The following is a 17,217-nucleotide window of genomic DNA, read 5'->3' as shown; positions in this document are numbered from 1 at the left end:
AAAAAAAGTTAGCGGTTTATTAAGTGGTGCATAAATTTAGCGGAAGCTAACCAAAACGCTAACGCTAATAAAAGTTAGCGAAAACGCTAACCGCTAACCGAAATGTTAGCTGAGCTAATTAGCTGTTAGCGGATTAGCGGAATTGTGCCCACCTCTGACTGGAATGCATAAGGACAGCGTAAAAGAGGCAGACCCAGAGGCTCATAGCGACGCCGCTTAGCCAACGACATCCGGGCTGTAGACGAGAACCTGTCCTGCCGACAGGTAAAAGCCATGACGGGTAACCGTCAGCAGTGGAAATCTCTGATTTCATCCCTTTGTTCTACCGGACCGGCGGACATGGACACATAAGTAAGTAAGCGAATGATCCAACTATTTCTCTGCCGTTGGTTCTCAGCAGGCTTCATTCTCGGTTTTTTGCTCAGTAGATGCTCATTTGACTACAGCGCCTCAACTAAACAGAATTCGAAAAAGTAGTGTAAAGGGCGATTGTAGAGCTAATTATTATCTACATTATTGTTGAAGAAAGTATATTTCTATCTTTTTTATTTACGGCGCTATGGGGCTGATACCCCGTTGGTAGCAAAAAGAGCGCTCATTTGGCTACCAACGGGGTAGCAATCGCATAGCGCCGTAAATACAAAAAATAAAACCATACTTTCTTCAACAATAGTGTAGATAATAATAAGCTCTACGATCGCCCTTTACACTACTTTTTCGAATTCTGTTTAGTTGAGGCGCTGTAGTCAATTGAGCATTTACTGAGCAAAAACCTGGTTCTCAGATCCTGGCAAGACTCGGTGGTACAGCCCGTACAGCCGCTCGCTTCCCGTTTTTAGAAGCTCAACCGGGATACCGTCCTTCCTAGCAGCCTTACCATTTCTCATTGATTGCCTTCAAGGAAAATATGCGGTACGCAGAATAAGGAACCATGCGCAGAATTGGTGCGTATACGTTACAGATTTAGACCGAATGGTCTCAGAATTTCATCCGTATTTTCTCGAAGTTTCTTGGGAAAATAGGAGACCTCTAATTTTATAATTATCGTTTTCATTAAAAAATTCTTAACTTATTGTCACATGGATTTTTTATGAAACTCTGCCCACTCCATAATGTATAAAAAATAAAAATTTAAATTGATATTCCGTATTTTAATAAAAATGTGTAGGCAGAATTGCATAATATTCTAAAACGTCCCAAAAGTATTAAATATTTTGTTCATATTAGAATAATTTTTTTGCCAATTTGATATTTACTCACCACAGTGCCGGAGCGCAATTCTATCATCGTAGTGTGCGTGTCGGTTGCTTCAGTTATGTTTGTTCAGCTTTTGCCGTCGTTCTCCAACCATACCAAACCAGCCGCTTTACAGATCACAACACGGACACAGTTGAGTCAGTTGGCTGGAGAATGTTGTGACGCGAGGTCGATTTCCCGTTCCGAAGAGTGATGTCTGTAATTGTTTTAATGCCGGATATGTGATTGAACTGAACACTGTGTGGTGTTTGGTGTAGTGTATACACGGCGTTGTGTTATGTTTTGTGTAGCTGAGTTTGAAATGTACATTCCCCGCTGAGCACATACCACTAGCCGGAGCTCGGCATGTTTGAGTTGTTCTCGCGATCGTCTTATTGCTAGTGTTACTACTCTTATTAATCAGAAAAGAAAAAGAAACTACGCTTCCAGTACTTGAATGCATATTGTAAGTGAAATCATGATTCGATTGCTTAGTGTACTTCGGTTGGATAGAATAGGTGGTGCTTAAGCTATCTTCGGTTCGAATCTCAAAATTCTTAATAACAATGATCTTCCTAACAGATCGAAAATTGCACATCGAAGTTACCTGTTGATTTTGGCAGTTTTTTTTATTCATGGTGTCAAAAATCCGTGCGTTTTTTGTGAATGAACGAAGAAACAAAATAATTTTAGTTATTTTTTCTTGGAGACCCAATGTATTAGATTAAATGAAATACAGTTGCAAGCGTATAACTCTGTGATTTAGTGCCGGTCCAACATGAATGTGAAAACCGAAATTGCCAGTGTCTGATTTCTACCAGACTGCATAACCACACATTCCTGTTGAATGATTCTTGGAATTTGAACACCAACGAGCGGTATATTATCGCAATCTAAATCCAGTGTGTTCTTTCGTTCTGTTCCGATCGTTCGCTCGCTCAGTTTGGTGGCTCTGCTGCCGTTCCGCAGTGTGTGTTGTTCGCCTTTATCGTCGTGTTCTTGTTGGTGATGCGTTCATCTGCGCTACCCTCTATAGCAGCTCAGTTGCTCTACCGTTTGTTTGAATCGTCTGTTGCTGCCGTGCCGGGCTGGTGTGATAGTGATTCTCGAAAGTTGTGCATGCACGGAGCGGAGGCTTGCTTGTTAGAAAAGCGTTTCCTAGACTACAGCGTTGCCAGCCTGGGCAGAACGGTAAGTTTGTAGCATTATCAAATTCAATCAGTTTTAATTCTTAGATATTTGTTTTAAAATAATTTTGTCACAACTAGGTATCAATAATTAAGTCATCCGTGATATCCAGCTAGATAGGTATGCACTGAAGTCGAACTTTAACGCCAATTTGGGAATTTACGCGTTTTTTACGATTTTCGGAATTTACGCGGAACATATCCTTCGCGTGAATAACGACTTGAGCAATTTATAAACTTCCACTGAAGAAGTTATCACTAACGTTAGTCAAATGGCAGATTTCTAAATTTTCTTTTCAAACATTTTCTTTGTGTTTTGTTGTAAAGCAACACTTTACCTGCAGAATTACATTGATTTTTACTAAAGAAACATATTGAAAAATTTATAATAGAATTTCTATTCAAACATATGTCATATGGCATTGCTACTCATTTGCTCTGTAAATTTTGTAAATTTGTAACGTTATAAATTAGTACTAGATTGAATGCTTCTACTAGCAGCATCATTGCAAAAATTAAACCCTTTAATAAAAGAATGATTGCATAAATTAAATCAAATTTCTGAAAAAATACTAAAAACAGATTGAGTAACAATTATTTCGACCAATTCTTTTGTTCCGTTGGGAAAAAAATATTCAAAACTGTCTTATAAATAGCATACTTTGAGTATTTGCAGAAAATAAAACGTAGGGGAAGGGCGGTAAAGACGGACACTGCGGGAAAGACGGACACTTGTCATATTTTATAAACAATAATTTTTTGAAGCAAATCAATGATGGGAAATGTTTCTATAGATTGAATTAACACTTTTGAACTAAACTGCTGATTTTTAGCAGCCTAGCTGACAAATTTATAAGCAAAACAAAGAAAAAATGCGTATATATGCTAACCGATGTAATTTTGTGTGTGAAGAAAATAGCTGGTAAATCGTTAAAAAACAACATATTCATGCTAAACCGACGCCATTGCGTTAGTTTGATCTTTCACTGAATATCTATTGGAAACCTAGTGAATGTTTGAATATTCAGTAAAAAGTAATTGAAGTTTGAAAAAATGGTATCCAAGTCGGGAAAGACGGGCACCCAACGGTAGGGAAAGGCGGACCCACAGATTTTGAACCCATTTTGCCCAACAACGATTTAACATTGCAAATACTTACATATTATATATGTAAAAGTAACCAGAAGTCATATAACAGTTGAAATGAGCCAACTTTTAGAAACGATTAATTCGTCACTAATTAAAATATTGAAAGGAACCATTCTATTTTCTCGCTCAAAGGAGGGATCGGGAAGGGGGTTTTCCCAAACCAATTCTTTCCTAAATACATGATGAAATATGTTAATTTTTCTTAATACTGATAATTCAACGACGCGTGACATCTTTTTGCGAGTGTCCGTCTTTCCCATATCAAGTGTCCGTCTTTCCCGCCCATGCGCAGAAACTCTGATTTATACATGATGTTTATAATATTAAAAAAAGCATAAATTTTGGAAGAAATTTTCCAGCACACGTTGTAACTTTATTAGACAGAGACTTAAAGGTTCAGTTTATACGAAAATTGGGATCAATACAGTTATATTTGAGTAGATATTGAGTCTTTACCTTAAGGTGTCCGTCTTTACCGCCCTTCCCCTACGACGAAAAAGATTTTTATACTTTAAATTTTTATAGATTTTTTAAAATAATTTTATTTTAAATTTAGTGTATTTTTCTTTAAATTCTATTTGCTTGTCATCAACTTTTCTTAGACACCATTTCGCAACTATCCATAATTTTTGAGTTACGATTCTGTTCAATTCTGGCCGCCCAATTAGCTTCGAGGTGCGATGTTGGTCTGACAAGTCAGTCGTCGTATGTTCGAATCTTGGCTAGGCGGGGCTGCTAGATAGGGTCAGTAGGATTTTTGCACCAGCCCCGTAACTGGCCTGTACAGTCGGCCGCGAAATCTGTTGATAAAGAACGGTCAAGTCGTTTAAGCCCCCAGCTTTGCTCTTCTGTTAAGTTTTATATGGCAAAATAAATACGCCTTTTATGAAAATTAGTCTTGGATCGCAATGATCAATTGACCATTAAAAAACTGGGTTCATTCACTGAAGATATGTTGAAAGTTTTATTAAAATTGGAGAGAGTCAGGTTGAACGTTTAATCATTTCACTTTGAATCACTCACCTATTAGTTAAATAAAAGATTATTCACTTTTCATTATGATTACCACTCAAAAAGTTTGACAGCACGGTTCTTGCTCCACGGCGATCTAAATTAGTATGTGGAATATCCACACAAATAACTGTTGTTACGGACAATCGCGATGGATTAGAAAGGAAAATGCAATGCTGATTGTAACAAAGCTGCACTCTTTAATAGCAACATAATTGAATCAGTTAATGGGAAACGAAAGACACATAACCAAGGCTTGATTGTGCAAAGGGAAACTTTGGGAGGTGTGATAATCGGACTCGAGCCATCCATGAAAAAGGACCAACCGGTTTCGGTAACGTGTGCGTGTGTATCCGTTTATTGTGCTATGTACACGAGTAAAGGACTCTCTTCGTTTCTATAACAATGTGCGAGGGATCCATCCATTCACACACAGTTTTTTATATGCAGTTAACGTCTAGTGATCGAAATTGCTGTAAAGTTTATTGTATTAAGGTTCATTGAACAATTTCTACATTTCCAGACTTTTGATTGTGGCAAAACTGTAGGGCATTTTTTTAAATATTTGCTACAACTTTGTATGAAAACGAATGCAATGCATCAGAATGCACCCGTAGCAATTTTGTAGTATTGGTTGGACTGGAACCGGTCCGCAAACTGCGTGTCGAAATGGTCTCGCAATTCAATGTGCATTTACGAGCATGCAACTCCCCGACGATGGTGTGGCGGCGGCGGCGGTGGCGGCCCCGCGACTGGCAAAAGAGTTACGCGCCGTCCCCCGTTTGGCCCCAGGCCTTTTCTGGCTACTTGTCTGCAAATGGTTGGATCGTACACAGTGTCAACAGACGGTTCCCTGTTTACGGCCAATGTAGCATGTCAAGCGGTGCCATTATTCGAAAGCTTTAAATAAAGGTGTGGGATTCGATTGCCGCCGTGCAATGAATGTTTCGAAATCGATAGAATTACCTACAAGAGTTCTTGTTGAGTCTAATGATTTATGACTGTTTATTACCAATGAAATCACGTAATATAAAATGTATAAACTTGATTTAGTAGTTGAATTCGTTAAATGTGCTTAAAATGGGAAATTTTCAATTCCCGGTTTGTCTAAAATCTCCTTTCTAATTGATTGTTCGGATTCCCTCCACCCGCCAATCATATTGTCCATCGTGAATGAAATGCGCCAGCGCAACAACTGCCACAACCATCGGAGGATATTGCCTCTTCAGTACAATGATCTGATGATAAATTCCATTAGCTAGCATATTCATAGCATCATAGTATTTGTATCTCTGTTTTTGAACTGCCAAAAGAACTCACGTCGCCTTCATCAATTTGCCAAGATAGACTTCCGTTTTTTGAGAAACAAAAAACCGGAACAATTATAATTATAATTTTTATACATGGCTCACACAGTCACACGACGGGATTACAACTGATAATACTCTAAAAATACCAGTATTTCGGCCTTTGTGTGTAGCATTCTCAATAACGCATATTCTCGTATCATGGGCGGCTGTAACATATGGAAGTCATATTAAATCAGATTTGCATTGATTCGAATTCGCAAACTTAGAACGATTACTGAGGGCGATATTGGTGGCAGTAAATTTATGAATAGTCTAATCAAACAAAATGATATACATGACAAAGCAGACATTAACGTATAGACATTAGTTCGTATTAATAAAACAGTTTGCTTTGCTTTGCCCGTGTAAATCGTATGGGAGAGTTTGTTCTAACTCTTATTCATACAGCCTATTCAATAATGAACAGTGAAAAAGAAATTTAATGGTGTCAATTTTAGAAGTAGACGCGGTTACGTTTGAGACTGCTATAATGAAAAAGAAGGTGAATGTTTGTCGGGATATATATAAAATATTTGAAGACGTTTGGAGTAGCGTACTGGGTAAATTTTGGAATAATGGACAAAAGATAGAACGTTTGCTGTCCCATATCCGCCAAAAATCATGATTTAATAGAATGTGCAGTCAGTTTATAAAATTGTATCAACTACGACAAATTTCACCAAAAAAATCGATTTTAACTTTGGATATTTGACACTCGGCATTGGACTGCGAGTGTGAAATGTTCAAAAAGAGGCAACGTAAGGCAAAACGATTTATTGACTTAGTAAAAAGCAAAAAAAAAGTTTTTAATTATGTATGTCAATTATGCCAAATTGACTACAAAATTCGATGTATTGTGCACGAGAACAGGCCATCTATTTTGATGTTAACTGAGACTGACAAAGCATGCGCCGCAACATTCTCAATTGAAGGGTATATCAGATTTAATTGTTTGTTACAATCTAGACATACATGTGGTGTAACAATACACCTAAAACATAAATTACCAGAGCACAATAGTAGCATCAACTGTAAAAGGCAACGAAAACTAGTTTGTAGGCTTGAAAGTAAAGATTTGTAACAAATATGATATTGTTGGAGGTGTATTTCACTCTCACAATGCAAGTGATGTCACCTTCCTAAGAAAACTTATAGCATAACATGTGATGATTTCAACATCAATTACAATTCGATTAATGATAGAAGAGAATTAGGACGAGTAATGGTATATGGACATGGACAAATTGTGAATAAAGACACTTGTGTTACACAACAAAGCCGTACAAGTATAGATATAGTTTTTGTTAATTATGCAAATTGTGAAGCTGATATTGAGCCAAACTGAGCATGAAACGATATGTGTTATCTATTACTATCCGCAATCACAATACATTAAGTGAGCATTTAATAACGAATTCTTAAAAGTAAAATGCGGAAAAGATACAACCAACGTGACCTATGTAGTCTCCTAAGGCAGAGTTAACTTGACGTACAAATTTCTTCTTATTGTTTACAAAGACGAGCCTGGTAAGATAGTAAAATTTTGTCAAGAATTATATTGTAATGCTTAAAACAATGTTGCTAAGTCAGTACACCATAAAAATTTAAACACAAATTGTTGTAGTAGTTTGTCACCAATGAAATACCCCAGATGAAGAGAATGTGTGTTCCATTAAATAAAAAGCACAGAAGAAGTAAGGCACAAAATAATTGAAATAAGTATATTTGGGCCAAGAATAAAACTACTCTAGAGAAAAAAATGTGGGAAACTATACAAAGATTCACAAATCCTAAAAATGAATCTTCTCGTACAATAATATTCGATGGGATAGAAGAATAAGATAAACAAGCAGTGCCCAAACAAGTTCCAGTGTCCACTAAAGTAAGTTTTCAAGGATGCATTTATGCAAACAAAAGACATAAGTGCAAATTAGAAATACTAGTTTAGCAGTGGGTTTGGTCCCGAGACTCTGGAAAAATAGCAACACAAAAAATGTAACACAATACAGAGCTATTATAATATGAGAGTTTCAAGAAAAAAAAATTGTTGGAATCATTGTCAAAGAACAGCTAGTTTTGAACATCTTACTTACTTACTTAGGTGGCTTACCGTCCTAAGACAAAGCCTGTTAAACAAAGTTTCTCCACGTAACTCGGTTGAGGGCTACCGCTCTCCAATTCCTCGGACACCGAGTACTCTCCGCCAGATCTCGCTCCACCTGGTCTAACCATCTTGCTCGCTGCGCTCCTGGTTTTGAACATCTGAGTTTTGTAAATTCCCAAAATACCTGAGCATTAGTCAGGATTTAGAAAAAATCATTCCAAGGAGACAGCTATTAACTTGATATTACTTAATTGGAAGTCCAATATTGAAAAGGGTAATAATACTGTGGCAGTTTTTCTCGATTTTAACAGAGCATTTAAAACAACTGTTAGATAGCAACTGCTTGATGTTCTGTATAAAATAGAATCTTGGTAAACCGTATGGAATTGGATCAATAGTTATCTCTCTAATAGGGGGAAGTCTCATATGGCCGGACAGCCTCTATGGCCTAGGACACTAGGATTTTTCAAAAACAAAGCTTTATAAATATATTCGGAAAGCATGTAACAGTAGTAAACTGCAAGATTTCATGGTGTCCCAATTATGACATCTTTGTTTCAAAAGCTAAAGTAATGAGAACTTTCGAACGGTTCAACCAATAAAACAAAGAGAATCGAGTAAATTTCATAAAAGTGCAGTTGAAAATATTTTTTATAAATAAAAGATGTCATATTTCTGAACGGTGGCTTGATAAAGTTGTTTTCTGAAACAGTTTAAATCTGACATAAAAATACAAGATTTTGAAACTTGATTTTTTAAAACTGTGCCGTGTCCTTTACGGTCGGACACCAACTTGTCCTCTATGACCGGACAGTAAAGTAATCAGCGAAATTTGCTTACTTCGTCTAGAATTGCTATATCTTTGATTCCTATGTGAAATAACATTAGTTAAGCAATGCAAAAGGTAGAAAATATCAGGAAAAAATTGCGGCAAAATATCAGTTTGATGTCAACCTATCAACGTGCCTTGTAAATGGAGTTAGCGAGTACATTTTCACGTGCATTCCGCATTACCAGAACACTCAAACAAAAAATTATGTGAATAGAACTTTACTCAACTTTTGTACAGCAAACCTGCAAGGACTGCACTAACAAGATTTGTATCGGAGTTTTAAATTGTTCGTGGATCTTTTTCTTCTATCGATGCAGGTTTTAATAAATCATTTTTTCATGTCCGAGCATAGAGGACAGCTTTCGAGTTGAGCTAATTTGTATACAAAATATAGTCTACTTTCAAAATTAATCTTGCAGCGCAAATCTTATTACCTTGTATTTTTTTACCTTTGTTATACAATATAACAAAGGTTTAGGAATTGGTCGAAAAACACGAAGTCGATCTGAGGCCCGGAGGGCCGTGTCACATATACCAATCGATCAGGTTCGACGAATGAGCAATGTCTGTGTGTGTGTGTGTGTGTGTGTATGTGTGTATGTGTGTGCGCTTCAATTTTCAATCGACTATTTCTCGGAGATGGCTGAACCGATTCGTCTGCTATAACTTTTATTTGAAAGGTATTTTTACCTAGTATATCACTATTAAATGGTTTCGTGGTCTGACTTTTAGTTTAAAAGTTATAAGCAAAAATGTGAAAATTACGTGACTCGATTTTCTCCGGAACCACATAACCGATTTCATCGATCTTAGTACCAAATAAAAGCTCTTACTATTGCTAAACTTCACGCTAATTTTTATTGAAAACAAACAAGTGGTTTAAAAGTTATGCTTAAAAAACCAGTTTTGACAAGGTTCAAATGATCGCCTGTTTCTCAGAGATGGCCAAACCGATTTTTGTGCTATTAGCTTCATTTGGCTGGTAATATAGCCGGATAGATCACTATTGAATGGTTTTTTGATTGGATGTTTAATTTGAAAGTTATGAGTAATTCAATACACCACACCAAAATTAACAATAATTTATTATGATTTTAACCAAGAAAAATAACCTAATTTCAATTATTTTAATATCAAACGAGAGGTTTCCACACTACGAATATATATGCAAAATTTCATAAGAATTGGTTTTACCGGTCAAAAGATATTAACCCTCGAACACTCGCGCCAACTTTTGTAACACAGTTCGCGCGCGCACAATAGCCCAAAACCAAAGAAAACGTGCGCACTAGAGTTTTGACTAAGAGAACTTGGTTTTAAGTTTATCGAACCTTTGGAAGAGTTTCTTGAAATTGAAAGCTCTATCGTCTGGTAGAATTTGAATTTTGATTAATCCCCCTAAAAGTGAAATAAAAAAATTATTTTCCTTCAGTTTCAATATAACACATTGATGTGTTCTGCAAACTTTTAGAGCATATTATTACAAGAAATTTTGCTGAAGACAGTAACCTTCTATCTCTTCAACGAAGAGATCTTATTTATTGTATATGAATTTGAAAAATCAGTTTTTCTATTTTAGCTCTTTTTGTAATTGTTGTATGACTTTTTCATGTATTACAAATAATACAAATACACAACTATGCTGAACATAGTATACCTCTATGTTTCCTTGTTTACGAACTGTAGAACTTTGATTATAAAAAATACCCTGATTTTGACCCCGAATTACTCGACTACCAACAGACGAATACATTTTAAACACTTTACATTTGCTGGTAGTTTTGCTGCACACAGACATTATTTTTCCATATGAAGAAACGAAAGAAAATTCCAGTTGGGGCCAATTGCGGTACACCTCACATGCTACTTGCTTCGTTTCTGTGATGTCGGTTTATGCTAATCTATTTTCCTAACAATTTAAAGTATTAATGCATAGAATAATTCTGACATTTTGCTCATAACAAGTTTATTTAAGAATATACGTTAGTATATACGTAATATACGATTTGTAACTATATAACAATATGGCATTCAAAAACCTACATATGGTGTACAAAATACAACAACGTAAGTAACCGAAGGTTCATAAAAATTGATGAAATTTATTCAAGAAAACTTTATTGTTGTGAATCAAATAGAATGGAGTTACAGGAAATTATGCATAGTTCAAAAACCTATTAACTAGACCTTTACTACGCAATGTATATGTTAAAGAATAATATTTCATCTTACAACTTACTTTTACTTGCACTTACCCTCATTAGTAACAACTTACCAAACCAAACGTGACGATTTCTATCTCAAATTGCAAGTAAGACCGTATAACAAAGGTTCCTTTCACCACTAGGTGGATTAAATCAGGTTTTTGCTTATAATATTGTTTTTCTCTACATTAAAGTTCAATCGTTTGCTCTCCCTTCGAATGATACCTGAATCCGAAAGAGAGAGAAAGAACTTCTTTCTCTTCTGATTCATCAATGGAGTCAGACGCGGTCGCACACGATAGTATCGCGCTAAGAGTGGCTCCCTAATTTAGAGGAAAAAGTAGTTTTTCCTCCTTTTAATTCAATAGTTTCTTCCGGAGAAAATTGTGTTTTAAAGAGTTCGACAAACATCTACAAAAGAGTAATCGGCTCGACTGTTACAACTACCGCGGTATAACGCTGGCAAACGTCGGCTACAAGGTACTCTTCCAGATCCTGTTACACCCGCTGTTACCAATAGTACAAGGATTCGAGGAGAATTCGCGCCACTGCGGACCAATTTTGTTTCCATCGTGAGTACAATGTGCTCACGCATCATATCTTTATTGATTTCAAAGCAGCACATGATACAGTCAATCGAGACCAGTTATGGCAAATTATGCACGAACACGGTTTTCAGGACAACTTGACGCGACTGATCAGAGCAACATTGGATCAAGTCATGTGCTTCGTGTACATCTCGGGGACACTCTCGAGTCCCTTCGAGACATGGTGACAAGGTTCATCATACATGCTATTTAATATCGCTATCCGACGAGCAGCCATCAAAGAGATTTTCAGTAAAAGCAACCAACTCTTAAGCTTCGTAGATGACTTCTAAAATTATCCCCCTGCGAAAAAAACCACGTGGTGCTGATCTGAATAACTTACGTCCGATAAGCATTTTATGTTCTTTGTCTAAAGCTTTCGAAAAGGTTATCAAGAAGCGAATTCTCGAATATATTCAAGATTACAATTTACTTACTCCCCATCAATCTGGCTTTCGTGCAAAACATAGTACAACTTCAGCTCTTCTCAAAGTCCATGATGACATTCACAAAGCCGTAGATAAGAAAAGAATTGCTTTTCTTCTTCTTATCGATTTTTCGAAAGCATTCGACAGGGTGTCTCATGTGAAACTTTTGAAGAAACTCTCTCATCAATTTAATTTCTCTCGTGATGCAGTCAACCTGATATTTTCATACTTGAATAATCGATACCAAGCTGTAGAAGTTGAGGGTCAACTTTCCAGTGAAATACCCATTATTTCTGGTGTCCCACAAGGATCAGTTCTAGGGCCACTGCTTTTTTCTCTTTTTATCAACGATTTGCCGTGTTAAAATTTTGTAATATTCATATTTTTGCTGACAATGTCCAAATCTATTTGTCTTCGTCACAGCTTTCAGTTAGTGAAATGTCCCGACTTGTAAATAATGATCTCTCAAATGTATTCTCGTGGTCTGAAAGAAATTTGCTTCCCATTAATTCCTCTAAAACTAAAACTATGTACATATCACGTAGACAACGTCCAACACTTTTGCCAGACATAGTAATTAATCGAGAGAAAATTAGTTATATTTCAAAGATATCTATTTTGGGGGTAATTTTCCAACAAGATCTAGAATGGGATGATCAGGTAAATGCACAATGTAGTAAAATTTACTTGGGTTTACGACATTTAAAATTGACTGCATCTATGTTACCACTCTCTATGAAATTAAAACTATTTAAGTCCCTGTTGCTTCCGCATTTCAATTATGGTCTAGAATTGATTATCAATGCCTCCGCCAGAGCTATCGACTGCGAATTGTATTAAACTGTTGTGTTCGTTGGGTGTACAAATTGAGCAGGTTTTCAAGAGTATCGCATCTTCAAAATACACTACTTTTGAACTGGACTTGAAGCTGTAACGCCGCTTACGGAGGGCATGCGCACCCTTGTCGAGTTTCGGAAGGTGCTGCAGATATTTGGCGGCCCACAAACTGAAAGCGGATAGTAACTGAGGCATATGAATCACGAGCTGCAGGCACTAATTGCAGAGATTTTTACCGTACGTCTAACGAAAGTCGGGAGGCTGCGGTGGGCCGGCCACGTCGTGAAGATGCCGAGCGACACACTCACCGAATTGGCGACGAATAGCTCAGCACTCTATGCTACTGGAGAAGGATAAAATTAGAAGTTAGTTTGAGAAATTCTTGATCGTTTGCTGTGATTAACTCATTTTTTCCACTTACGGTGGACTTTTCATATAATTGAACTGTTAGGAATGCACAATTATTACTGCTTCCATTTAAAGTTATTATAATTTTGAAGCCATAGTTTTGCTTCTTCTGTGCATTAGGAGTGAAAAATTGGACAGTAGAATTTGTGGTCGACTTGTGTTGTATGCGTTGCGGCCGGTGTGTTCGTTCACTGGACAGGTACGGTTGGATGGAGAAGTTTTCCATTTTCGTACTTTTACTCAGGAGAAATTATACATCAAGCACTCTGTGGTTTGCTCAGATTTTTCTTTCGTAAACCCTAAAGAAATATTACCAAAAACGGAAGAACCATGCATTTTTTACCAGTCATGAGCTTAGTACAAGATTTACTTGCCAAACTGGCACTAGACGAATATTATTTAGCACACTTCTTGCTCGTGCTCGACGTTATTTCACCTTTTGGGTTACATTGTTAATCTTATAAAAAGGAATAGAACAAGCGTTCACCATGTATTCAACGTCATTACAGCCGGAAATTTTTCGAATCCTTAACCTCTTGCTCGGAAGTTCACAGAAATGACTCAGACACAATCCACCATTGCTGCACCATAGCACACACATTTCTCCCATGCTGCACACGATTATGCTGAAAAGCAAACAAATTAGCATCGTTCATGGCTCGATGTAACACCATATGCTATGGCAACGTTATGCTCTCGTCAGTCTAGCCTGCTTCTATAAATGCAACTTCGAAGCCGGATTCTTACGATACTTCCAGTCTTCATCCCACGTTCTGATCTGCCAGCAGTACAGCCTAATGTTACCAGCAACAAAGGATACATTTTTTTGTTAGGGTAGTGAAACTTTATCCGTTTAATTACTTTTGAATGTCAAATTAGTGCACAAACGCACATCCACTGGATGTCTTCATTTGACAAAATACAATGATACAAAACAAATGAACAAGTTTTATTCAGAACCACCCTCGTTCGCTTCATAGTTCTTTTACTGCACATCTTATGTCTCATCAGTGATATTTATTCGTTTCCTTTACGTTTCATTCTGATGATGATCTGCTGAAATTTCAGGATCGCAGCTTTTTGTGTTAACACAAAGGCAAACTAGCAGAAAAATGCATGAGAAAGTGTGAAGACATTAAGCACAGTCTTGCGCTTTACATTGAAAATAAAAAGTTGATATAAACATACTCAGCATCATCGTAGTTCTCATACCGTCAGAAGCATTTTTAAGAGGGGCTTACTAGATTATTGGAACCGACATTAGTAATACAAATTAGTTTATTAGTATCTATACCTATAAAGAAGGATTTCTGTCTGTCTGTCTGTCTGTCCGTATGTTCCTTATAGAATCGAAAACTACTGAACCAATCGGCATGAAAATATGCATGTAGAGGTTTTTCGGGGCCAGGAAAGGTTTTAGTGATGGTTAGAAACCCCTCCCCCCACTAAGAGGGGGGGCTCCCATACAAATGAAACACAAATTTCTGCATAACTCGACAACTAATCAAGCAAATAGCACAAAATTTGGCATGTGGGTGTCTTCGGTGACAAGAAGTTATTCTATGGTAAATTGAGACCCCTCCCCTCTTTATAAGGGGAATTATAACTCCTCTCCTCTTTAAAAGGGGGGGGCTTCCATACAAATTTCCTCATAACTCGAGAACTAATCAAGCAAATGGAACCAAATTTGGCATGTGAAGGTTTTCGAGGGCAAGAATATTTTCTATAGTAAATTAGGACCCCTCCCCACTTTAAGAGGGGGGGCTCCTGTACCAAAGAAACACAATTTTCCTCATAACTCGAGAAGTAATTAAGCAAATGGAACCAAATTTGGCACGTGGGTGTTTTTGGAGACAAAAATTTTTTCTATCATGAATTGGGACCCCTCCCCACTTTAGGAAGGGGAGCTCCTATACAAATGAAATGCAAATTTCCTCATAACTCGAGAATTACTCAAGCAAATGGAACCATATTTGGCATGTGAAAGTTTTCTAGGGCATGAATATTTTATATGGTGAAATGGGACCCCTCCCAACTTTAAGAGGGGGGGCTCCTATACAAACGAAATACAAATTTCCTCATAACTCAAGAACTAATCAAGCAAATGGAACCAAATTTGGCACGTGGGTGTTTTTGGAGACAAAAACTTTTTCTATGATGAACTGGGACCCCTCCCCACTTTAGGAGGGGGGCTCCTATACAAATGAAATACAAATTTCCTCATAACTGAAGAACTAATCAAGCAAATGGAACAAAATTTGGCATGTGAAAGTTTTCGAGGGCAAGAATATTTTCTTTGGTGAATAAGGACCCCTCCCCACTTTAAAAGGGGGGGCTCCTATACAAACGAAATACAAATTACCTCATAACTCGAGAACTAATCAAGCAAATGAAACAAAATTTGGCACGTGGGTGTTTTTGGAGACAAAATTTTTTTCTATTATGAATTGGGACCCCTCCCCACTTTAGGAAGGGGGGCTCCTATACAAATAAAATGCAAATTTCCTCATAACTCGAGAATCAATCAAGCAAATGGAACCTTATTTGGCATGTGAAAGTTTTCTAGGGCATGAATATTTTCTATGGTAAATTAGAACCCCTCCCCACTATAAGAGGGGGGCTCCTATACAAACGAAATACAAATTTCCTCATAACTCGAGAACTAATCAAGCAACTGGAACCAAATTTGGCACGTGGGTGTTTTTGGAGACAAATTTTTTTTCTATGATGAATTGGGACCCCTCCCCACTTTAGGAGGGGGGGCTCCTATACAAATGAAAAACAAATTTCCTCATAACTCGAGAACTAATCAAGCAAATGGAACCAAATTTGACATGTAAGTGGTTTTGGACGCAAGATTTTTTTCTATGGTGAATTGAGACCCCTCTCTTCTTTAAAAAGCGAGTTATGGCCCATCTCCCCTTTAAGAGGGTGGGCTGCCATACAAATGAAATGCAAATTTCCTCTTATCTCGAGAACCAATCAATCAAATGGAACCAAATTTGGCATGTGGGTGTTTTACATGGCAGAAATTTTTTCTATGGTGAATTACGACCCCTTCCCCTTTTAAGAGGGGAGCTCCCATACAAATGAAATTCAAATTTCCTTATAACTTGAGAACTAATCAAGCAAATGGAACCACATTTGGCATGTGGGAGATTTTGGAGCCTTGAATTTATTTTACGATAGTTAGAGACCTCTCACCCCTGTGGTAGGGGGATATGGACTCTCATACAAATAAAACAGAAATTTTTGCGAAACTCAAAAACTAATCGAACTCGAGAAATTCGAGACTCTTCCATAAAACATTAGTCAATACAAGATCACAAAAACTATCTAAAGTAACACTAGATCATTCAGGACGAGACGGTCGCGAGTGTTGCCGGTGACCCGCCGTCGGAAGTGCCGCCCACTGGGGGGCTTGCAAAACTCGAGATTGTGACAAAGATCATCCGAGATTCATGATTTATGTACAACACAGGTTAATTTGTGGCAATACGAAGTTTGTCGGGTCAGCTAGTTATTTATAAAAGAAGACTGTACAAAACTGACTTAATAAGATCGGAAATAGCAGATAAAAAAAGGCTTGCCTTTATACGCTATCGGACAATAAATGCAAATGAAATGAAATGAAATACCCATTAACTGATTAATTTGATCGATCTCTTAACTATTGTTTGATTTCCATTTAGGCGATAATTGCTGCATCATAACATTTTGACGTTGAAAAAAATTATTCTCATGTCAACAGCAAATGTAGTGCTCACCATATTTATGCTGAAAACAATCGAGGAATGTTTTTCTTTCTCTCGTTTTTTTTTTTTGCAGTATAACTGTCTCATGGCGAAAGACAAAACGCACGCTACTAACTCAGCCACCGTCAGT

The 17,217-nt window shown here is 37.2% G+C and overlaps 1 protein-coding gene across 7 annotated transcripts in view; it reads left to right on the top strand.

Annotated features, from left to right (window-relative positions):
• Positions 1-1,414: 1,414 nt before the first annotated feature.
• Positions 1,415-17,217, top strand: part of LOC128733852 (formin-like protein) — a 110,018-nt gene continuing 94,215 nt past the window's right edge. For 4 of the 7 annotated variants that reach the window (XM_053827684.1, XM_053827682.1, XM_053827678.1 and 1 more), the window contains exon 1: positions 1,415-1,702. The gene's annotated coding sequence lies outside the window, so the exon portion shown is untranslated. Of the gene's footprint in view, positions 1,703-1,818; positions 1,888-1,912; positions 2,428-17,217 lie in introns of those variants that run through there. The other 3 variants (XM_053827685.1, XM_053827681.1, XM_053827679.1) reach the window with 3 other exon arrangements.

The sequence above is a fragment of the Sabethes cyaneus genome, chromosome 2, assembly GCF_943734655.1.
Source record: "Sabethes cyaneus chromosome 2, idSabCyanKW18_F2, whole genome shotgun sequence".
In the NCBI taxonomy this organism is placed as follows: Eukaryota; Metazoa; Arthropoda; class Insecta; order Diptera; family Culicidae; genus Sabethes; species Sabethes cyaneus.
This window is presented reverse-complemented; position numbering and strand designations above follow the sequence as displayed.